The sequence below is a fragment of the Pseudonaja textilis genome, chromosome 8 (assembly GCF_049901715.1).
Source record: "Pseudonaja textilis isolate UNSWEBS1 chromosome 8, rPseTex1.2, whole genome shotgun sequence".
In the NCBI taxonomy this organism is placed as follows: domain Eukaryota; kingdom Metazoa; phylum Chordata; class Lepidosauria; order Squamata; family Elapidae; genus Pseudonaja; species Pseudonaja textilis.
The window spans coordinates 13,243,956-13,269,442 of NC_141997.1; the positions used below are offsets into that span (position 1 = coordinate 13,243,956).

General features: G+C 39.0%; 1 pseudogene; it reads right to left on the bottom strand.

Annotated features, from left to right (window-relative positions):
• Positions 1-25,487, bottom strand: LOC148125119 (uncharacterized; annotated as a pseudogene).

Here is a 25,487-nt window from a genome sequence, read left to right on the forward strand (position 1 = left end):
TCATTTGTATTCTTTTAGTGAGTTATTGAGGCCACCTGGAAGTTTATCTGTGTTGTCAGGGCCACCTGAGTAATGCAAATGGGTGTGGAGCCTTCTTGGAACTGTTGAAAGGACTATGTTGTAGACTGGTGATAAATAATGTTGTATCCTTCCCTCTCTGTTGAGAAAGGGCTGTTCAACTTTGATACAGATGGCCTCTTTGACCCCTCTTTCAAACCACCAGTCCTCTCTATCCAAAATGTGGACTTTGCTATCTTGAAAAGAGTGACATTTGCTTTTTAAATGTAGATGGACTGTTGAATCTAGTCCTGATGAGTTTGTTCTCCTATGTTGTGCCATGCATTTATGAAGTGGTTGCTTTGTTTACCCCATGTACATCTGCACATGGCTCACTGCATTGTACTGCATATATAGCATGTTGTTCATATACCATTTTGTGTCTGGGTGTTTTATCCTTGGGGTGGATAAGCCTTGCATTTGAAGTGTGCGCATATGTTGTATTGGCTGAAGATCCTTCTGAGCTTTTCTGATATTCCTGCAATATATAGAATGACAATGTTACTTTGTTTATAGTTCTCTTTGTCTGTATGGAGGAGCTCCTATAAGGCCTTATTTGGCATTTGATGAAGATCCACTTGGGATAGCTGCATGTTCTGAGGGCTTCCTTGAACCATTTTAGTTCTTTTTCTTTCCCATCTTTACTAGTAGGTTGCTCGTAAGACTTCATCTGAGTGGTGTAGAGTTCTAATGAACTCCTATTTTGTGCTCCAGTGGGTGGTGAGAATCAAAATGTAAATATTGATCTGTGTATGTGGGTTTTCTGTAAACTTCAATGTAAAGATTTCTGTCTTCCTTAATGTGTAACTGACAAGTCCAAGAAGGCTAGACTATTTTCCTTAACATCTCCCCATGTGAATTTGATGTATCTGTCCACAGAGTTGGTATGTTTGATGAATGCTTCCAATTCCTGTGCTTTGATCTTGACCCAAATATCGTCCACAAACCTATACCAGTGAGTGGGTGGAATTCCTGTGAAGGAGTCAGGGACTTTGGTTTCTACCTCTTCCATGTAGATATTGTCCACAATGGGGGACACTGGTGAATCCATGGCACAGTTGTGCTTTTGTCTGTAGAAACCTTAATTTATTTAAAATAGGTAGTAGTCGGACAGAAGTCCAGCATGGCACATTTGTGGTCTGGATTAGGTTGGTTCTGGTCTTGTAGCAGTTGTTTCTTCACTACCACAATAGTTTCAGTTATTGGAATGCAGGTGAAGAAGGAAATCACACCATAGGAAACCATGGACTTATCTGGGTCCAGGTTTTGTTTCCAAACCTTGCAGGTGAAGTCCTATGAATTGTTGATGTGATGGGTGGTGTTGCCAACTATAGGACCAAATAAGGCAGTTAAATGTTTTGCAATGTTGTAGGTGATAGAGTTGATGTTGCTAACCATTGGTTTAAGTGGACTTGTCTCTTTGTGGATTTTAGGGAGTCCACATATACATGAGGTGGCTTCCCCTGGGTAAGGATAGTAATATTGTGGCTTGTCAATAATATTGAGGTTTGTCTTCAGTGTAAGAAATCAATGACCTTTTTTCTTGTAACTGTTGGTGGGATCTCCCTTCAGAATCTCATATGTAGCAGTGTCATTCAGAATACCTTGGCCTTGTAGCTACAAAATAGTCATTTTAGCTGTTCCAAGAACGCTCCATACCCATTTGCACTACTCAGGTGGCCCTGATGACAGAGATAAACCTCCAAGTAGCCTCAATGACTAAAAGAATGCAAATGACCAGCTGTCTGCAAGGAATATAAATACTTCTATTCCAGGGGTGAGATTCAACTGGTGTTACTGCCAGTTCAGTGAGTACTTTTTGCGCGTGTGTAAAACAACCTCAAGCTGTACCGCCCAGACAGCTGAAAAGCGCTGCACGCGGGTGCAGAGTGTTTGAAAAGCTTCTTTTTTCCTGCTATTTCAACCTCAGCTGTTCCGCGCAAAGCAGCTGAGGTTGAAAAAGCAGGAAATAGAGGACAGGTGGGCGGGTTGGCCAAACAGCAGCAAACAGAACCGGTTCAGTGTCTGCTGCTCTTCAGAGCTACCAGTTCTTTAGAACTAGGCAGAACTGGTAGCATCCTACCCCTGTTCTATTCCCCACCATCCAGCCAGAGCTGAAGAAGCTTCTTGGGTGAAAAGAGAAATGTTTTTAAAGAAAAACCAGAAAGTCCAATTGCCTCTTGAAAAAAGCATATTTGGGATTCCAGAAACTGAGCTCATCTTGAGGTAGTATTTTACTTTTATGCAGCATGAAGAGTAGTTAAGTCACAACCTTCCAAGATGAGAATTTGGAAAATACATTCAGTATTTTGATATTTAAAACAAGAAAGAAAATCATAAGATAGGACTTTACTTAAATTTCTAATCATACTTTGGATAAGTGAGTATATTTCATAAATTTGAGGAGCAAAATGCATTTCATTTGCAAATTAAGCTAATTAAAGTGAATTGCTCACTGTGCCTTTAATTGTTTTCTATTATATCAGAATTACAAGTTAATAATAAGAGTTGGAAGGCTTTGGAAATTGCACCCAAAGGTTTGGGGTAAGTAGTCAGGTAGTAAACATAAAAAATGCCCTCTCCACTGCTCAAAGTGAGAACAAGCCAAGGATCAACATTAATATGAAAAGAATGGAAGTTTAGGTGGACTATTGGAAAGAATGGTTAGCCAGTGGATTATTCTGCTAGAATAGTGGTAGACTTTCCCTAAATGGAAATTGGAGCTGGAAGGCTATGGTTAAGAATGGTTCAATGGATCCCTGTGTGCTAATCCGGGGTCAAATGGGATGATTCCTATTAATACATATAGGGGGTGCAATGGCTCAGTGGCTAAAGAGGCTGGGCTTGTCAGATGGAAAGCTGACAGCCTGGTTTTGAGACCCAAGCACTGCACAGCAGGGCAAGCTCTTGCTACTTGCCCCAGCTCCTGCTTACCAAACAGTTTGAAAGCATGCACATTCAAGTAGATAAATAGGGGTGGGAAGGTAATAAGGTTCCATTCACCTTGATGTACAGTCAGGCTGCCACATGACCATTGAAATGTCTTCAGACAACACTGGCTCCCTTACTAAGAAACAGAGATGAACTCATCTCCTAGAGTCAGACACGACTGCATAGGGGAAACCTTTACCTTTTACACATATAATCTAGAATTCTATATAGTCTTCACCAGTCATTTTACTATCTTTTTACACATGCAACTATAATGATAAATCATATTATATTTGTTTATTTATTTGATTGAGATACAACCTGACTTACAAAAGGTAGTTTTCATTTAGTGACTGTTCTCAGTTAAAACAATGATAACAATGTAACCTTAAAACCAATCCTCACATTTATAAGCTTTGCAAGTCTGTAAAGCAAAAGAAAACTGAAGTAAAATGATAAACATGGCTATGGTTTCATTTCATGACCACCTTACTTAACTGAGTTGTGGGTCACAATTGTGGCCACTAAATTAGACCTTATATGGGCATCTCACAATATAGGAAATAAAATATAAAAATACAAAATAGATAACTAAATGGAATCTGGATATTTAATACAAAAGCAAATTCACAAAACTATCCAACAAAACTATCCAATCCATATTACCCCAGGGTCTGGGAAAACAGCCAGATCATCCAGGCCTTCTGGGAAGGTCTAAGGGTGAAAGCCACATGGATCTCACAGGAGATCTCATTCCAAAAAGGCATCACAATAAATCTGTCAGGCCTGCTGGAGGGCGAAGCTGGCGTCGCGACGGTATGGCATGCGATCCCGGAGGTCTGAGATCGCTGCCGATATCTTTGCTCCTGGACGGTCCAAGTGGATCTAAACTGTCCTGAAGAGACGGTGAATGTAAAGAGCGCATCCTGTCAATCCCAGGGATATTGCAAAGTCCCTGGTAGATCCAGGAGAAGCTCTTTTTGCCAGTGGCAAAGAGGAAGCCATTAAAGCTGCTGAAGTTGGGACAGCTCCGAAACAAAAGAGAATGGAAAGAGAGAGTGTGCCAGTTTGGTGAGAACTTTTTCTTTATTTTAAGACTTGAAAGGACACCCTAAGGGAAATCTGTAAAAGTTTTGACAGAAGTGATTAAGCGGCGATTTTAAACAGGAATATCAAAGTAATATTTTTATTTTTTTTCTCATTATTGGATTTTCTACACATGATCTTATATTTTGAAATTGGACTGGTTTTTTCTTCTTCTTTTTATCTATTCTTTTCTCCTTTTTGGCTTTATAATATTCTAAGCCAGAGACTCCCTTTTAGTTATTTTTTTTAAATATCTTTTTTACTTTTTAATTAATTCTTATTATATTTTGCTTGGAAAAGGAGGGGGAAAGTGAAAGCTAGAGAAACTTTGTAACACTGCCAACTAGAGGCTTGGAAATATTCTATTTCTCTTTTGACCAGATAAAGCTGAGAAAGAACTGAGACTTTTTTTCAAGGACATTGCCTGTTTGATAAGATAGAGGGGAAGAGCATGGTAGAGTATTATTGCAGGTGCTCTTCTGGGTTTCTATCAACAGCTGGAGTCTGGTGTTGAAGTTTAGGAAAAGAAACGGTGATAAGTCTTTGGAGAAGAGAGTTATAACAAGAGCCTTTTTATTCTTGTGTGCTCTTTTTATTCTTTCTAAGCTGTGCTACCCCTCCTCATCAGTTTACATTTTTTTGTAATAGCTATTTGGATTTTTGGCTCTTTGGAATTTGTCTTTGTTTTTTTCCCTTGTCTTTGGAAGTTAAATTTCTACGCCTGCTTTTTATTTTAAAGGAAAAGCTTTAGTAATAATGTTTCCCTTCCTTTTCTTTTTAAGGGAGTAGCCTTTTTTCTCTCTCTCCCTTCCTGGTATTTTTGTCTTTCCATTTTTTTTGGTTTATTTTTATGCATCCTTTGAAATCTGAGACCTCTTAATTGGATTAAGGTGTTGAAGAACCTGAAGAATTTTTCCTTTCTTTTTTTTAGCCTTTTTCTTCACTTTTTCGCCTTTTTTAGGATTTTACAAATTTTTCTTTTTTGTGTGTGTTTATGGTGTGTTTATGGTCTTTTCCTTCATTTTTGAATTTTTACTGTCATCTAACCAACCGATTGGATTAAGGTATACAAGAACCTGAAGAAATTTTTCTTCTTTTTTTATTATTATTTCTTTTTTTGAAAGTTTTATTTGGGTTTTCACAAAAACAAAATACAAATAAAACATCTTTTTTGAAAATAGCATGGTCCCAGGTTACCATTTCTTCATACAGACACCAACTCAATTTCATGCTCATTTTTATATTCTATTCCATATCTTATTACCGTTTTATATTTTCTACATAGTTTTTCCCCTCTTTTAATTTTCTCAATTTTATTTTAATTATCTCATCTCAATCAAATCATTATATTTATACTTTTGTCTGTCCTGTTTCAATTTCATATTATCTTTTCTCATTAAACAAATTTTTCCCTGTAGTTACCAATTGGAGTATGACACCTTTATATCTTTTAATTTTATCCAATGCTTCAATGTATACCTTTAAGCTTCAATGTATACCTTTAAGATTATAGCATTCAATATAATACATAACTTCCAATCGAATTCTGCTTGGTACATTCTTAAAATACACACTATATTCTTAAAAAGAAAAAATTATATATATATATATATATATATATATATATATATATATATATATATATGTAAATAAAGCACACATTCCATTCCAATTCAATTCTATCATTAGTATTCATTAAAATCTTAACATCTTTAACATTTCTTTTCAATTAAATATCATACTTCCTTGGGAACACTTATAAACTTTCCATAGTTAATTCTTTTTTTCCCATATTTCTCTTATATTTTTATAAATCATTAATAATAATTAAAAATGTTCCTATTTAATTCTCTCAATCATTTTAATTCATTTATTTATTATCAAACATTCAACTACATTAAAATAAATATTTTATCCATCATTTTAATCATATTTTCTAAAATTATTTCTGTTTATAATATAACAATGCTATCTTATGTATCTTTGCAGAATCCCTTTTGCAATTAAATTTTCACCCATTATCTCTAAACAAGCTTATAGTTACAATCCTTATATCTTTTCCCTGTTTCTCTATTTCTTGTTTCTTCTTTTCCTTGCCTTCTTCCCCCTCTTCTTCTCCCTCCCTTTTTTACCCGCTTGTCTCTCTACTTCTAACTCTCTCCTCTGTAATTCCCTCTTCTGTTGCTTTCTAATATTATACTTATTCTTCAAATTATTCTTCTTCTTTTTGGCTGTTTTTTCTAGTCTTAAACCTTTTACTCTCTTTCCCCCCTTTTCTCCCCCCACACTTAAAATTATTTGATCATTAAAGATGGCTTCTTCTTTGTCCCAATCTTCTTTTTCTGCAAGTGTTTCTTGTTGTTTCTCATAGTTCCAGATCTTCATTTCTAAGAATTGAAATACAAAGCCAAAAAAACCTCTCCCTTCTTGTGCATCTTCTTTCCATTTTTAAAGTTCCATTTTCAGTTCTTCTAAGAATGATACCATTTTAAAGACTTTTAAACAACCACCTGGTTAATTTTAGTCATCCAGATGCAAAAACCAAAAATCACCAAGTAATCCAAATAATCCAAGGCTGCTTCTTTCTGCTTCTTTTTTCCACTTTCTCGTCCTAGGGTTCTATTATTTTGTTACCAAGTTTCAATTAAGATGTATCTTTGAGGAATCTTGTTGAAATTTCACTGTAAGTTCCTTTTAGTTACAGTTCCATTCCTTAGTTCCAGGCAGTCTCCTCCATTTTTCCAGATCCTGCCCTTTTATTCTTTTTTTCCCTCCTTTCCTGCTTTTAGAAACTTTTTAATATCCAGAAATCTTTATTATCCCTTTGACTTTTATTTCAGCTTAGATGCCTATTAATGTCAAAATTGATTTTTTTCAATTTCTTGCTTAAGTCTCTTAGCTGTCAGTAGAAGGAAGGGAAGAAAAAAAACCTAATCCTTTCCCTTCTCTCTCTCCTTCACAGCTTCAAAATCTTCTTTGGGAACAATGTTATTTCATTTAAATTCCAGGGTACCTTACATTGTTGCTTTTGCTGTTTGACCTGGTCAGCCAAAACTTTCTCTTCTTATCTTCCTCCTGCACATTCTTTTCTGGTTGAGTTCTTCTTTGTGGTGGCCATTTCTGACCACTGCTACAACTGCCTTCAGGAAAGGGAGTAATGGCCAGCTGGGGAGGAGAGATGCGGCTCTCCTCAACCCTGCAGGCAGTCTCCCCCTTCTTCACCATCTATACAGGGTGGCTTAGCCCTGAAACTAGCCAGCTTGGGGCGCTCCAGCGGCGAGCACAGATCGAAGCCTTGCAGAGACAAGGTTTCAGTCTGTTGCCAAAGAAGCTCAAACCGGAAGTCCCTTTTTTATTATTATTTCTATTTGGCTTCTTTTTTCCTACTATTTTTATTTGGAACTGCAATTGGTTATTTCACAATTGGATTAAGGTTTAGAAGAACCTGAAGATTTTGAATTGCTCAAAATGAGTAGGAAATTAACAGCTCCTGGTTCTTCAACTTCTACTTCTTCCTCTCCAGCATCTGGAGGACAATGTTCAATACAGGCAATGTTAAGGCAAGAAAAAGAACAAGAAAAAGTGACCCTGCAGATGATTATGCAAGGAATTCAAAATATTCAAACAAGATCAGAGAATATTGAAAAGAGAATAGAGAACATTGAACAAAGAGCAGGGAAAACCGATGAAAAAGTGGAGAACATCCAACAAATGATGATGAAGTATGATGAGAGAGTCCAAAAAATTGAAGAAGAAGATAAACAAAGAGACAAGAAGATTGGAGGCATCGATAACAGATTAATTGTGGTTGAACAAGGTAAAAGTGGTATGCTGAGATGGGAGATGGACAGATCAGAATTTAATCTTAAATTCCAAAACATAGAGGAAGAAAAAGGACAAAATCTAGCTGAGATAATGATAGAAATATTGGCTGAAGCTTTGGAAATAACTGAAGAGAAGATGATGCATGGAATAGATGAGGTTTATTGAGTCTTCACAAGATATGCGATGAGAAATAGCTTACCAAGAGAAGTTCACATCAGATTTACAAAGAAAGCCATTAAAATGCAAATATTGCAAGTGGCAAGAATACAATATATTGAAATACAAAGATAAGGAGATTGTGGTCTTGAAACAAGTACCCAGAAGAGTGAGAGAGATGAGAAGAGAATACCAATTCCTGACTAAAATGCTACTTAAAAAAGAGGTGAATTATAGATGGCTGATTCCAGAAGGTTTAATGTTCACTTGGCAAGAACAGAGACATAGAATTGACTCAATTGAGAAAGCTGAATCATTTTACACAGAATTTTTCAGAGGTGAGGAAGAGGCAGAAAAAGAAATTTCACTAATTGAATTCCAAGAGGACTGCCAAATGACGACTGAAAAAGAAGTAGGTGCAGTAGGTGGAAAGGAGGAAGCCAAAGAACAACGTGAACCAAGATCCACGAGAGCTGTCAAACCTAACTACAAAATATAACCATGGAAGAGAAAAAATTGATTACAATTAATATAAATGGACTTAACTCAGCCCTTAAAAGAAGGAAAACCTTTCATAAATTAGAGAAATTAAAATTTGATATAATCTGCCTACAAGAAGTAGATATTAAAAAACAATATAAACAATTGTTGATACAGCCAAAATTAGGGAAAATATTTACTTCCTTGACACAATGTAAGAAAAGAGGAGTGGTTTTATATATTAAAGAGACCATCCCAGCGAAATTGATTTATACTGATGACGATGGAAGAATATTAATGGTGGAAATAATGGACAATAATATGAAAACACTCCTGATTGCAATTTATGCCCCGAATGACGATCAAGAAGAATTCTATAAAAAATTACATATGAAAATAATTGAACTGGACTATGCTAATATAGTTATGATGGGAGATTTTAATGGAATTGTAGACAATAAACTGGACTATACAGCACAGAAAATAATAAAGCAAAATAGAAAGACTCTCCCTAAATCTTTTTTTAAAATGGTAGATGAAATAAACTTAAAAGATACATGGAGAGAAAGAAATGCTAAAACTAAACAATACACCTTCTACTCAAATAGACATTTATCATGGTCCAGAATAGATATGATATGGATGTCAACAGATTTGTTAACTAATATTCAAGAAATAAATATTGAAATAAGTACTTGGGCAGATCACAATCCAATGACAATTAAATGGAAAGGACACAGAAGAAGATCTAGATGGATGTTAAATAATACTATTTTAAAGGAAAAAGACTTCACACAATGGATGGAGAAAGAACTGGCCTTTTTCTTTAGAGAAAACAAAAAAGAAGATACATCAGTTCAGAATGTATGGGATACAATGAAGGCATATGCCAGACGCTTGATAATAGACTCTACAAGGAAAATAAATACCATGAAAAGATTAGCCTCTAAGGCATTAGAAGATGAGTATAAAGGACTTGAAAAAGAGCTACAGAAAATGCCACAAAAAAAGGACATTAAGTTAAAAATGGATATAACCAAACTTAAAACGAGTCTAATAGAGAAAGAAGAATTAGCACAAAAATTAGAGGTGCTAAACAGAACTACTTTGAAGATGCAAATAAACCAGGTAGATGGTTAGCATATAAATTGAGAAAGGAAAAAGAATCAAGGAAAATATTGCAATTAATAGATGACCAAGGCCAAGTTTGCTATGGTAGTAAAGAGAAGAAGGAAATCATCCGAGACTATTATGGGAAAGTATACACACAAGAGAATATTGATGAGGAAAGAATTAAACATTATTTACAGAACGCTAATTTACCCCAAATACCTAAAGAGATTGAAACAATGTTAGAAAGCAATATAACGATGATGGAGTTAACTGAAGCACTTAAGAAGCAAAATAATGGAAAGGCACCAGGCCCAGATGGACTTCTGGCAGAATTTTACAAAACATTGCAAGACTCATTGAACTTTCCATTGCTAGAAGTTATGAATGAAGTTATGTTAAAGAAGAGGATACCTAAATCATGGTCAGAAGCTTATATCACACTTGTTCCAAAAGAGGAGACTGATCCATTACAAATCAAGAACTATAGACCTATTTCCCTACTAAACGCAGATCATAAAATCTTTCTTCAATATTGGTAGAAAGACTTAAAAAATACTTAAATAATTTTATCCATCCTCATCAAAATGGATTTCTGCCAAAGAAACAAATTAAAGACAATATGAGAGTAATCTTGGACACTTTGGAATACTATGAGGCACATCTTGAAAAACAAATGGCTCTGATATTTCTAGATGCACAGAAGGCATTTGACAATGTGAATTGGCGATTCATGTTATTACTGTTGGAACAGATGGGCTTTGCTAGAAAATTTATTCAAGCAATAGAAGCTATATATCATAAGCAGACGGCAAAGGTAATGATAGAGGGAGAACTGACAGATTCTATTGATATAAGAAAAGGAACAAGACAAGGGTGCCGACTATCACCTCTCTTCTTTGTGTTTACTTTGAAAGTGCTAAATAGAAATATTAGAGATGAAAAGAATATAAAAGGGATGAAAATTAAAAAGGAAGAATTTAAGTTGCAAGCATTTGCAGATGATCTGGTTTTTATCTTAGAAGACCCACTAGAAACAGCATCAAAATTGATAGAAAAGATAGGGACATATGGAAAGGTGGCTGGTTTGAAAATAAATAAAGATAAGACAAAGATTTTGACAAAGAATATGCTATTGAGACAAAAGGAAGAACTGGCAGATCTATTGAAAATTCAGGTCATGAATAAGATCAAGTACTTGGGGATATACTTGACAGCAAGATGCAGTCCACTAAAAGAGAATAATTATATCAAACTTAAACAGCAGATAGAGCTAGATTTGGAGAAATGGGAAAATTTACAACTGTCATTAATAGGGAGAATATCAACAATCAAGATGAATATATTACCCAGAATTTTATATTTGTTTCAAACAATTCCAATTAGGCTTGGGAAAGACTACTTTGAAGATGTAAATGAAATTTTGTTGAAATATATATGGCAAGGTAAGAAAGCGAGAATAAAGCTAAAACTTTTGCAAGATGCTAGAATAAGAGGAAGATTTGGTTTGCCTAATTGGGAGTTGTATTACCAAGCTACAAATTTGATGTGGGTTAAGGAATGGATAACATTAAGAAATGCTAGATTGTTGACATTAGAATGACATGATCTGTTGTTGGGGTGGCATACTTTTCTATGGTATAAAGGAACTAAAACACAGGGGTACTTTAGAAGACATTATGTACAGGAGTCTCTGTGGTTAAACTGGGAGAAGATTAAAAGACAATATTATTTGAAAATTCCAGTCTGGCTATCGACTATTGAAGCATTTTCTTATCCTATAATATACAAAAAGGAACAAACAGTTAGATATGGTGAAATATTGAATGAAAAGGGTGAACTTATATCTATACAAAAATTAGAGGAACAAGGTATAAAGATGAATTGGTTTTCATATGCGCAAATACATTCAAGGTATGATAAAGATTCTAAAACAGAAGGTTTCTATGATAAACTGACTGATTTAGATGAGATTTTGACAGGTACTGATGAAAAGGTGATTAAAAAATGGTATGGATATTTATTAGAAATTAAACTAGAAGAAGAACAAGTTAAAGAAACTATGATTGCTTGGGGGAAGAATTTTGAATATGGGATTGATCTAGAGAAATGGCAAAAACTGTGGTCTCAAAATTATAATATGACAATGTCAACAGCATATAAACAAAATTTATATAAGATGTTTTACAGGTGGCATTTTCCCCCGACAAGAATAGCAAGAATGTTCAAGAATAAATCCAAAAAATGTTGGAAATGTCATCAGACACCTGGCTCATATTATCATATGTGGTGGACTTGTGTGGATGCTAAAAAAATACTGAACTAAAATCCACATGTGGTTGGAAAAAATGACAAAAAAAACCCAAAACATATAGATTTGAAACCAGAGATATTTTTATTGGGAATTTTACCTGAAATATATAGTAAAGACTTGAAATACCTGATTGTAAATGTATTAACAGCAGCTAGGGTTGTATTTGCTAAAAACTGGAAAAATGAGAAAGCACCATCACAGGAGGAAATCATTAAGAAAATATTGGAATGTGCTGAAATGAGTAGATTGACATTTGAAATTAGAGAACAAGATGATAAACAATTTTATAAAATTTGGGATCTATCAATGGTTAGACAATAAAATATAGTAATGAAATATGTAGATTTTTAGAAAAATCTATATAAAGATGTATTATTTTCTTATTATATCTACAAAATGATTCTAGGATAGATCTGGGATGATAATATGAATTGACATAAAAACAAATTAAGTAAAATATGATCATTTTGTAAAACATGAATGAATAAAAGTATAGTCAAATGATTAATAATGATATTAATGTATTTAATATTTGATTGAAAATACAAGATTATATACAATGTAATTATAATTGAAGACTATGAAATGGAAGCACAAAACAATTTGTAAACCAGCCGGCACACTGTATGTACATATATGGAAGATGACTTGATGTTTTTATGTTTTGTTTATGTTTGTTTTAAAAACCAATAAAAATTTAAAAAAATAATAATAAATCTGTCAGGCCTGCCTCCATTCAAAACCCAAGAAAGAAACCCCCCAACTCCATTGAGATAGAGAAGAGGTATTTTGACTGAGTTTGAAATGATAGCAGTGAAAGCAAGGCAAGATCTGATTCAAAACACATGAAAGTTACAGATTGAAAGTTTCCCCAAATTCCTCCCCCCAGGTTCAGTGCTGAGGGTCCAATCAATGTCCAGTATGATGTAGTGTGAGGCTCATCTTCAGGTATTTCACCCGTCTGGAGTCCTAGGATGGTTGGCCTTGACATGGTGTAAGTGACTCCATTCAGCAATGCAATAATTCTTGAGACCAAACCTTCCTTTCAGTTCACACTGGACTTCACCTCACCAGCTTACTTCCCCAAACCAAATACCATTGCCCCTCCCCCATTTATTATGGCAGCTGATAGCAAGCATGCAGCAAAGTTGAACCCCATGCTGGAGATCCGGCTGATAGAATCTGTAAAATCTGCATATTACAATCTATATATATAGAGTGGCATCTATAGATGAGATGGTGGGGTGATGTGGGACTCACAGGAAGAGAAAGCTGGCTGTATTTCCAATCTTTTTTTAAATGACTATGTGAATGGAAGAATAGAATGTAATAATTGGTTTCCATACATCAAAATTCAGTATCCTGTTCCATACCCAAAATTTGGTATCCTGTTCCATACACAGCCAATTGCTAGTAAAAAGTTTAATTTGCTTATCAGATCATTGATAGACTTTAAGGAAAATATCTCTCTATCATACCTACCCCAATCCGATCCCTTAGGAAAGAAAAGCCTTTGTTGCCATTTGGTTAGAGCAAAGTGCTCTTTTACTAAGAATGTTGGTTGCAGCAAAGCGAAGGCAGCTCTGAAATTATCGCACTTGCTGGATACAAAAATAAGGCGTAGATTTTGCCCAAGCCCATCCCTCCCATGGTGACCAGTCTGTTTCCAGCCAACCAGAACTAGCCAAAATGTTTTGAAAACTCTGAGATGTTTGGGGTAATCCATACATTTCTCAGGCTGCCTGGCTATGGGATGCTGGTACAAACTGGATCCAGCTGCTCTGGTCCTTCTCACCTGTCATTCCCCTCTTCTGATTTCCTATCACAAACACAAAGCTTTATTGCCCTTTCATCCTTCCTTCTGTTATCCTTCCCCCTTCTTCCCCCTTTCATTCTTCCTCCCCCTTCTTTTTATGGCAGGATACCTGTGAACCCCTCAGACCCCCAACTGAGCCAAACTGATCTGACATTCTGCTCCCCTTGACAGAGACATTACTCCTGCAAAAGAAAAAGAGAGGGGGGAGGGAGAGATACACAACATTTCCCAATTAGTAAACAATTCAATGCAGCTTATCTAGGTATCGGTCATATAATTTTTAAAAGGAGTTGGGGGGCTTTTATATATTGGGAGTTGATCCATTCAGTTTCTGAGGGGGAAAAGTCTTTCCAGGATACCAAATTCTGAGTTTTTCCCTGATATATGTGAGAGTCCAAAATGTCTTTGACTTCAAAGTGCTGCTCTCCCTCGATTATAATGGGGACAGGGGCTGGTTGCAATTTAGGACACAGGGAAGATGTGATTTCTGGTTTCAATAGACTACAATGAAATAATAAGTGTTAGATCTGGGAGGATGGTTCAAGAACGGAGGCAAGACTCAGATAGCAACAACAGCTCTTTATTTGTGACTTCAGATCTGAGCAACTAACCCCAGCTGCAGCAGCCCCTTATATAGGGCTGGCTGCGGCTAGGCAGCCAATGAAGGCAATTTGAGTTTGCCGCTCTTGGCAGGGCCAATCGCAGCAGCCCGTTTACTGGCCAATCGCATCAGTCTATGGCGACCAATCACGATCGGCTTTCAGCGGGCCAATCAGATTTGCAAGCTACGAGCCTGCTAGTCTGGAACACCCCTCCCCTCTCGGTTCCACTTAAGGGGTGGAGTAATATAGTCTCGCAGGTAGGCAGGTCTTCGCACCTGTCTGCCTGACTTACGCAGTTCCGCTTGACCCTGTTCAAACCCGGATTCAGATGGACTGCTTGCTGGATCAAACAGGAACGGTGAACCGGTGTCATGGTTAGGGCTCTCCTCTGGTGCCCCCGGGGTGATGGAGTCCTCAGCCTTGCTGTTACTGCCATGGCTCCCAGGGCTCGCTGAACCTGCCTGGTTGCTGCTTCTTGGCGAAGCGTTCGACTGTCCAGTCTCAGCTGCAGCTGGTGAGTGTTGCCAACCATGGTGCGGTGATCTCGGTGTTAGCTCGGAATAAACAGGTGTTGGTTCTAATTCTGAGTTCACTGCTTCCCCTCCCCCCCCTAGTGTCAAAGTTAGGGTCAGGGTTGGAAGATGTGGTTAGTCTGGAGCGCAGTTGGTCAATATGGCATTTCCATGGTCTGCCATCAGTGGTGAGTAGATGGTAGGAGCGGGGGCCCGTAACTTGAGTTACCTGGGCAGGAATCCAAAAGGGATCCCCAGAAATTTTTTTCCGAAAACAAGGTCTCCTACCTTGAAAACACGGTGCTTGCTGCTGGAACCCAGGGGCTTTTCCGGGGTGTAGGCAGGGTGCAAACGATCTAGAGGCGATCTGAGTTTCCTGGCCATCAGGAGTTCAGCTGGGCTCTTGTTGGTCATGCTGTTTGGTGTGATGTGTTGCAGGAGCAGCATTCTAGTGAGTTTGTTGTGGATGTTGCCTTGATCCATTTTCTGCAGGGTTTTCTTTGTAAACTGAACCATTCGTTCAGCCCGGTCATTCACCGCAGGATGAGCTGGCGATGTGAGTGCGTGTCGGATGCCCTGTTCCACTAAATACTGTTCAAAGGCTAAGGCAGTAAATTGGGGCCCATTGTCAGAGACCAGGACATCTGGTAACCCGTTTGTGGCGAAGAGTCTGTTCAGTTTTTTAATGACCGCCTCAGTAGTGGTTGCTTTCATTTTATTGACCTCAAGCCAGTTTGAGTAAGCATCTACATTTATTAAGAAGGTGTGGCCTCTCGTAAGTCCCGCAAAGTCAATATGAATGCGAGACCAAGGACCCCTGGGTGTTTCCCATTCTGCTGGTGGGGCTTTAGTTGGAGCTGAGTGGTTTTCCTGGCATTTGTTACAAGAGGCAACCCAGGTTTCGATTTGTTTGTCCATACCTGGCCACCAGGCGTAACTTCTTGCCAGCGCTTTCATACGCACAATGCCCGGGTGTCCATCGTGTAGCATTTGCAAGACCCTTTTTTGTAACTAAGTTGGTACAACAACTCGGTCTCCCCACAAAACTCATCCCTTTTGTGAAAAAAGTTCCATTTGTCTGTTTTTAAACGGCTTAAACATTTCCTTAGTGTCGTAATCTGGCCATCCCCTCTCCACCCAGCCAAGAACTCGTGCCAAACAAGAGTCTCTTTTGGTTTCAAAGGCGATGTCTTGAGCCGTTAGTGGAGGCGATGGCATTGTCTCTATTTGCAGTACCGGGAGTATGGGAGCTGGGTCTTCCTGTGGCTCGGGTAGCAGTGAACGGCTCAAGGCATCTGCATGGGGAATAGATTTCCCTGGGCGATACTTTAATTGATAGTTGTAGGCAGCGAGAAATTCTGACCATCGCGTCATTCTGGGGGAGAGAATGTGTGGAGTAGGTTTGTCGCCCGCCAGGATCCCAAGTAGTGGCTTATGATCCATTATAATAGAAAATGGTCTCCCATAAACATATTCATGAAATCGTTTTATTGCAGAGACAATAGCAAGGGCTTCCTTATCTAATTGGCTATAGTTTCTTTCTGTTCTTGATAGAGTTCATGAAAAAAATGCAATTGGTGCTTCTGAGCTGTTTGGTAGGACGTGGCTCAGGATGGCCCCTACCCCAAATGGTGAGGCATCACACGTGACAGTCAAAGGTAGTGTCTCGTTATACTGAATTAGTACTGCCTTTGAGGTAAGGAGGTCTTTTACTTGCTGGAAGGCGTGTTCCTCCCGACGTCCCCAAATCCAGGATGCCCTTTTATCGAGTAGTCTATGAAGGGGCTCAGCAACAGTCGCCTTCTGGGGTAGGAAGATGTTATAAAAGTTAATAAGTCCCAGGAAGGCTTGGAGGTCGGTTTTGTTTTTGGGTCTTGGGGCATTTTTGATAGCTGCCAATTTTTTTTATGTGGGGTGGATTCCTTGCTTGTCAAGGAGGTAGCCAAGAAACTCCACCCTTTCTGTGCAAAGCTGGCACTTTTCCTTCTTAACCTTGAGGCCAGCGTTTTTGAACCTCTGTAGGACTGTTCTGAGGCATTTTTCTAATTGGTTTTTTGTGGGTGCTGCTATTAATACGTCATCAAAATAGGGCATGACCCCTTTTATCCCTTGTAATAGTCTCTCCATCAGGCTTTGAAAGATGGCTGGGGCTACGCTTACACCAAACTGGAGCCTGTTGCATTTGAATGCACCACGATGTGTGACTATAGTTTGGGCTTCTGCAGTCTCGAGATCAACTGGCAGCTGTTGATACGCTTGGGCCAGATCTAATTTTGCGAATATTTTGCCACCCCCAAGTAAATGCAGGAGATGTTGAACAACTGGTAATGGGTAGGCGCTCTGCTGTAGCGCGTGATTGAGGGTGGCCTTGTAGTCACCGCAGATTCTTATGGACCCGTCAGGCTTTATGGGAGTGACAATTGGTGTCTCCCATCGGGCGTGGTCAATAGGTTCTAACACGCCTTGTGCAATTAATTTGTCCAGTTGCTCGTCAATTTTGGATTTAAGAGCAAAGGGAACTCGGTGTGGCTTTAGGCGAATGGGTGCTATGTCAGGGCGAAGATTAAATGAAATAGGGGACCCCTTGTACTTGCCTAGGCTTTCGTTGAACACTTCTCGGAAATTGTGGATGAGAGCCGCCTCCCAGTCATTGTCTTCTGTATGATGGATGCCAGCCATTCCGATTCCTAATGGCGCGAACCACTGAAGACCCAATAGACTTGGCCAGTCTCGGTCTACGACGGTGAGTGGTAGAATTGCCTTATGTCTCTTGAACGAGAACTGCACATGGCGGGTACCAGCGACTGGAATCTGGTTGCCTTGATAGTCTTTCAGTATGAGTCTCTGACTGCTGAGGTCTTGGCGTCGGATGTTGGGGATTAGCTGTTTGAGTGTTCTCCAGGATACCATGGATAGTGATGACCCAGAGTCGACTTCCATGTTGCAAGGTTTGTTTTCAATCGTAACCTCTACTCGGATCTTTTTAGCGTCAAGTGATGAAGCATGGCCGATGGTGATGGTTTGATGAGCCTCCTCTCATCTGGGGGTGTCGTTAAACCTTCGGAGTCTGCTGTACCGGTTCCACTGGTTGCTAGGGCGGTCCCTCTGCGTGGTGGTGTTGCCATCATTTCTCATTGGGCTGCTCCCTCTCCGTCTGGTGCTGGAATTTCTCTTGTTTCTGCATACCTTCGCGATGTGTACCTGTTTCTCGCAAAAATGGCATATGGCGTCTAAGAATCTGCATTCGGATCGGGGATGGTTTCCCCCGCATCCAGCGCATTGGTAGTTGGATTTGCGACCCCGCTGGTCCCATTGCTCACGTTCTGACCGGAGCCTGTGGACTTCTTCCTCGCTGTCTGAGGATGACTCGACGTCTTCGTGATGGGTGGTTGATGTGTACTTGTCTGAAGGTTTCCCAGCATCGTTGGTGGGTTGGTGGTTGGTCCCGCTGGTTTGACGCATTCGTGCTGCCGATTTACGAGTGGCTTTGGCTGCTGTGGCATCTGCTATGGCATCTGCAAGCGAGATGTCTCCCTTGGCCATAATCTTGCTCTGGACGGTTGGGTCTCTGAGGCCAAGGACGATGCGATCTCTCATGGCTTCTTCGAGGTTGGCGAAGCCACACAAACCACCCAGGTTCCTCAGGTCTGCCACAAAATCCCCAACGCTCTCACCTTCACGTTGGTCCCTCTGGTAGAACTCATGCCTGCGAATGAGAGTTGGCACGGCGGGGGCGTAATGGTTGCGCAGGATGGGAGCAAGGGTGTCCCAATCCATGGTTTTAACTTCAGCTGGCTTGGCTAAGGTTTTAGCCATCTTAAAAACGGCTGGTCCACAATGGGTTAGAAAAACGGCTCATTTCTTGCTGGGCGTGGCATCTTTGAGGTTGTTGGACTCCAGGAACATTTGAAATCTGTCCATGTATGAGTCCCAATCTTCGCTAGCTGGATCGAATGGTGCGGGTGGTATAGCGCTGCTGGCCGTGTTGCCGTCGTTGCGCTCTGTCAGCCACGTGCTCTTTCGGCTAGCTCAATTCAATAGCTTCTGTTGCCTCCGCATCCCATCCTCGTCGCCAGTGTTAGATCTGGGAGGATGGTTCAAGAACGGAGGCAAGACTCAGATAGTAACTAAAGCTCTTTATTTGTGACTTCAGATCTGAGCAACTAAACCCAGCCACAGCAGCCCCTTTTATAGAGCTGGCTGAAGCTAGGTAGCCAATGAAGGCGATTTGAGTTTGCCGCTCTTGGCAGGGCCAGTCGCAGCAGCCCGTTTACTGGCCAATCACATCAGTCTATGGCGACCAATCAGGATCGGCTTTCAGTGGACCAATTAGATTTGCAGGCTACGAGCCTGCTAGTCCGGAACAATAAGTGTACAGTGACGTCTGAACATTTTTGGCAGCTCAAATTTTACAGTTACTGAGTTAATAATCCTCTTGATAGGGAAAGGTCCAAAGTATTTATCCCTAATTTCTTTGATGATTATCTAGTTTGTAGGACTTTGGTAGAAAGATAGACTTTGTTTCCCACCTTAAGTCCTTTGGCTTGATATGGTTTTTATCAGCCTGGTTTTTTTTTGCTTCCCTAGTTTCATCCAAAGCTTTTCTCACCACTGAGTAGGAGGTGTTCTGTAACTGGCAACCCAATCTTTCAGTGATGAAGTCAATGGGGTTGTCTCAGGCAATTCAGGGATAGCTACAAAGTCTTGTCCTGTTGCCACTTTAAATGGAGTGAATCTGATGCTACTGTGCACTGAGTTATTGTAGGTGACCTTTGCAAAAGGGAGAAGGCCTGTCCAATTGTCCTGTTGGTAATGTAGCATCTGAGGTACTGCTCCAGGATGCCATTGGCTCTCTTGCACCCCCCGCCCATTAGTAGCCAGATGATGTAGGAACTTTAAGCTTGCACCAGCTTCTAGTCCTTTTGCTCCAGCTCATCTGCACTTAATTCTTCCTCCAGTTCCTGCAGCTCCACTCAGGTCTCTCACTAGCAGCTAACCTGCCCCCCATGGGTGAATGTCACTTTCATGGATTTCTCTTCCCATTTTTCTTTTTTCTCAACCCTGGGGAACTATTGGGGTCTTGGTGGACCATCCTTTTCCAGTCATCTGAATAGATTCAGCCCTCCAGGAGGGTTTTTTGAGGATTCTTTCCCCCCAGGCCTCAGTCTCTTCCTGGTTTGTATAGTCCCTATGATAGAGGCAATTTCTCTCCAGGTTGACCAGAACTGCAGAGCTGGCTTAATATCAGACCTGCCCCAATCTAATCCCTTAGGAAAGAAAAGCCTTCAATTCCATTTGGTTAAAGCAAAGGGTTCTTTTATTAAGATTGGTGGTTGCAGTAAAGTCAAGCCAGCTCTGAAAGTGCCATGCTCACTGGATCCAAAAATAAGGTGTAGGTTTTCCCATCAGCCTATCCCTCCCCACATGACCAGTCTGTTTCTAGCCAACTGGAGCTCGTCAAGATGTTTTGAGAAGTCTGAGTTGTTTGGCGTGTAATCCACATATTTCTCAGGGTGCCTGACTGTGGGATGCTAGCACAAACAGGATACCGCTGCTATGGTCTTTACACCTGTCATTTCCCCTTCTCAATTTCCTATCATGTACTCACAAAGCTTTATTGCACTCTCATCCTTCCTCCCCACTTCTTCTTTTTATGGTAGGATTTCTGTGAGGCCCCCTAAGCCAAGCCAGGCAGATCTGCCAGTCTCTACCTTAATGTTAGATTGATTCTACTTGCTATACTTCAACCCTTTCTTCTCAATAAATCTTATTAAAGAGAATTATGAAAGAATGGTGTTTGGAACTGTGTTTTAGTTTTAGGCATATGAATCTGACACAGAGGCTAGTGCTGCTCCACTTTCAAGAGACTATCTCAAGTTCACTGTTAGCTCATTACTTAGATGTGTCTTGTAATGTACAAGGGCCAGTGAGAAAGGATTCTCCTCAGGGGTGGGATTCAAATTTTTAACAACCAGTTTTATGGGCGTGGCTTAGGTGGTGGGCATGGCTTGGTGGCCATGGGACTGGGTGGACATGGCTTGATGGTCATATTATTGGCTGGGTGTGGCCAACTCAATATCACTCACATCGAGGCATGCATCTCCTTGCCTGGCCTCTCATGACTGTGGGGATGCTGCAACAGTTGTAAGTGTGAAAAATGGTCATAAGTCACTTTTTCAGTGCCATTGTAACTTTGAATGGTCATTCCACACAAGCAAATTACCAGCAAAGGAGGGGAAAAAAAACTTCAGAGTCATTACTGAGACAGGAAGTCTAGTCCTGCCAAGAACATAATAAGGGTTAACAGAGAGGCAGTTTCTGTAAGCAACACTGGAATGTTTCCTTCCTGCCTTCCTTACAGGATTAGGCCAGTAATTTCTTCTAACAACCAATTCTTCAAATTGCTTGGAATGTTAACAACCAGTTCTAGCAAATAGGTGTGAATTGGTAGAATCTCCTCCTCCTCCTTCTCTGCTGCTGGATGTTTGAAAGGGAGGTGAGAAGGGGAAGATCATGCTATGGATACAGAGTTCTCAGAGGCCAAGGTAGCTTTCCCAATGTTTCCAGAAGGTAGCTTTCTTCTTCTGCTGTTGCTGCTGCTTGGTTATGGCATAGAAAGAATGGATCTGTGAATTTTCCTCCTTTTTCTCACGCTCAACTTTAACTGCTAGAGCTTGGGAGGATGAGATGAAGCTGATTTCCTACATTAAGAAACAATAATAAATGCTTTATGTGAGTTTTGAGAAGCCTTATTTTTAGGTCATTGAAATGAAGGAAATTAAGATTAATACCCATGTAACTAATAAAACTGACATTGAAATAACCTGCTGGAAAGTGTGTGTGTGTGTGTGTGTGTAATACACACACACACACACACTTTCCAGCAAGTTATTTATATAATTATAAAAATATATGATTATATTATCTTTTAAACCAGTTTTTAATGGGGTTTATAACTACAAATTCTTACAGCTTTGTAGAGTCAGAAAAGCAACAGATTTCATACAATTGCTTTTTATGAACCACCATTTGTAGCATTAGAAATGATAGAGCATTTTAGAAGTGAGATATTTCTATGGATTTCGTTATGTGCAAAGAAGAATAATTCAGGAGTATGTTCAGATAGCAGAAAGTCTACCAAAGTGAACAGTTGGCATAAATGTTGCCAGTTCACTTTACTGAGCTAAACTATCCTGCAAATTGCTACATCTTGATTCTTGTTTTGCTTTTTGTACAATTGCTGACAATCAAATACATCAAACACAAAATTACAGAAATGACATGTTGTGAGATCTTACATATAATCAAAGGATAATGTTAGTTTTACCATAATGCAATGCAAGTTATTGTTTTAGGTGTTACAGGCACAAGGACTTTATCATTTAAATTGAAAATGAGCGAATCTACATTCTGACAGTCAAGTTAGTACTATCAGCTCATTCTTCAATTGTTATGAGTACATTATTTATTTATTTGTTTGTTTATTAATTCATTTAATATGCATCCCATCTCACGATCCAAAATGACTCTGGGTGGCTTACAATGCAATAAAAAATATAAAAACAATTCTAAATATAAATTTAAAATTACAAGAATTAAATTCAAACTGAAAATTAAAGGCTGATGCAGAATGGAGTGGTGTCTTCTAAGTCACTGCACTAACATCTTCAACCTGGCATGTTTCCATTAGGCCCCAAGCCAACCAGCAGAGCCAGATGTTAAGGCCCTTTTGGATGGCCAGAAACCTGGGGGAGGATCTCACCTCTGGCAACAAGATATTCCAAAGAATGGGTCTATGGCAGAAAAGGTCTCCTAAACTCAGTCAGCTGAGATTCCTTAACAAACAGGGTTTGCAGAAGGCTCCTTCTGCTCCAATGAGTGGGCTGGTCCAATTCCATTGTGGTAAGATGGTTCCTCAGATACAAGGTAGTCTTAGATTTATGGTCACAATTGACCCAAAAATTTCTGATGCTAGGCAAGATAGTTGCCAAGTGCGATTTGCCCTATTTTTGCCACATTTGTTCAGTTAATTGCTGCAGTTATTAAATTAGTAACTCGGGTTATTAAGTGAATCTGACTTTACTTGTCAGAAGGCCACAAAACAGTGACCCCAGGACACTGCAACCATCATAAATGCATACTAGTTGCCAACTATTCAAATTTTTATCATGTGATCATGAGGATGCTGCAACAGTTGTAAATGTGAAAAATGGTCATAAGTCATTTTTAAAGTGCCATTGTAACTTCAAATGGTCATATTAAAGAATGCTTGTAAGTCAAGGACTACCGGAACCCATCCCATAGAGGGCTTTAAAGTGATTACCAACACTTTCAATGGGATCTGGAAGTAGATCAGTAACCAGTGCAGCTCACATAACAGTGGTGTTACATGTGCCACTCTATGGACCTCCAGAACTGTCCAGCCTGCTGCATTCTGAACCAATTGTAGGTTCTGAATACTCTTCAAAAGTTGCCTTATGTAGAGCATATTGCAGGACTCCAAATGAAAGATGACCAGGTTAAGAATAGAATAGAATAGAATAGAATAGAATAGAATAGAATAGAATAGAATTCTTTATTGGCAAAGTGTGATTGGACACCCAAGGAATTTGTCTTAGTGCAAATGTTCTCAGTGTACATAAAAGAAAAGATACATTCATCAAGATTCAAGAATGATAAGGCACCACACTTAATGATAGTCATAGGGTACAATAAGCAATCAAATCATACTAGGAAACAGTCAATATAAATCATAAGAATACAAGCCACAAAGTTAAAGTGATACAGTCACAAGTGGGAGGGGAGGGGTGATAAGGAATGATGAGAAGATTAACAGTAATAGTAGTGCAGATTTTGTAAATAGTTGAACAGTGTTGAGGGAATTATTTGTTTAGCAGAGTGATAGCATTCAGGAAAAACTGTCATTGTGTCTAGTTGTTCTGATGTGCAGTGCTCTATAGCGTCGTTTTGAGGATAGGAATTAAAACAGTTTATGTCTGGGATGTGAGTGACTGAGTGCATGTCCTCATGATTTAGAAAAGGATGTGACTACTGCACATCATGTAATTGTGAAAAGGCTTTCCTAGCCATGACTGCCATCTGCTCTTTGAGCAGGAGTTGCAAGTCTAGGAGAAGCCCCAAGTTGCGCACCTGATCTCTCTGGGATACTGCAACCCCATTCATAACTAAAGATGATAAACTCCTAGATCCTGAAGTTCCATGCACTCACAGCCACGTGCATTATTGGGGTTCAGTTGTAGTGTGTTATGCTCCATCCAGACCCCCCACAGCCTCCAGGCACTGAAAAGGGGCAGTCACAGCATCACATGGATCATCCAGAATAGAAATGTAAAATTGAGTATCACCTCACTGATACTTCATTCTGTAGAGTCAGATGACTTCATCCAATGATTTTATATTGACATTAAAAAGAAGTGGAGAGAATACTGAATCTTCTGGTACTCTTCTTCTAATGCTGACATTTATAAATATTATACTTTCTAATACAATTGTATATTGACCAATGTAAAAATAATATTTCATAATCCATAGCAATTTATGTAACAACTTTATCTCTTCTAATGCCACCCCACTGTTGGGTTGGTAGGATATTACCAAGTAATCTCCAGGAATTAATAATTAGTTTATATATGGAGGACAGCAGGGAAAAAATGATAAGGAAACCATTTATTTTTCTGTAAAATTTTTCCTTCAGAAAAAAAAAATGGTTACCTTTATGTTTTACACTAAGTCATGGATACTGGAATTCCCACAATAATGGCTAGATTTAGAGAAACATTATAAACCAGAGTCAAAGAAATTATAAGGTTTTGCAGGTGTATCAACCCTAAAACAAGACAAAATGGCTAGTGATCTGACACCTCATCATAAAATCCCAGCATCACCATGTGTACAAAAGGGGAATTGGTATGGATTACAATATCTTGCCTATAGAGACTTGATTATGATTTCTTGTATAAACCCTGCAGTTAAAACAACTTTAACATTATTTGATTGATACATAGTTTTATTCATGATTATTGCTACTATACACAGTTTGTTTTCTTTTCTTTTCGTGAAGTTGATTTGGTTTAGATTTTTGTTTGCTTGTTTCTATCTTGCTTTATTTGCAAAGGTGACATATCCTGTTCTTCATATAATAGACATAAATGAGCTCTATTCTGATCCTTTCCATATTTTAAATGTGGTAAAATCAATGAAAATCATGGAATAAATTGTTTTGAATTGGTAAAACAATAATTTGCTAAGCCAAAAATTATATTGTGAATGTTTCAAGTGAATGAAGGTAATTCATCAAAAGAAAATGGATGGAAGCAGGATCCAGATCTGTGATAGGTAATTGAATAAAAAAGAAAAAAAAACAATGATCTAAATATGGATATGGATCGGAACAAATTATTTTAAGAACATTGGGTGGTGTTTAGAAAGTTAATTGGCTTTTATTCCAGCAATTATTTATTCCAGCAATTATTCCAGATTTGCATATATAAAAGTGCTCAACGATCTGTGACTTGACCCATCCTTACTAGAAGGTAAGGTGGTGGAGCTCGCCAGTACCAGGGGGGCTCAACAATCAT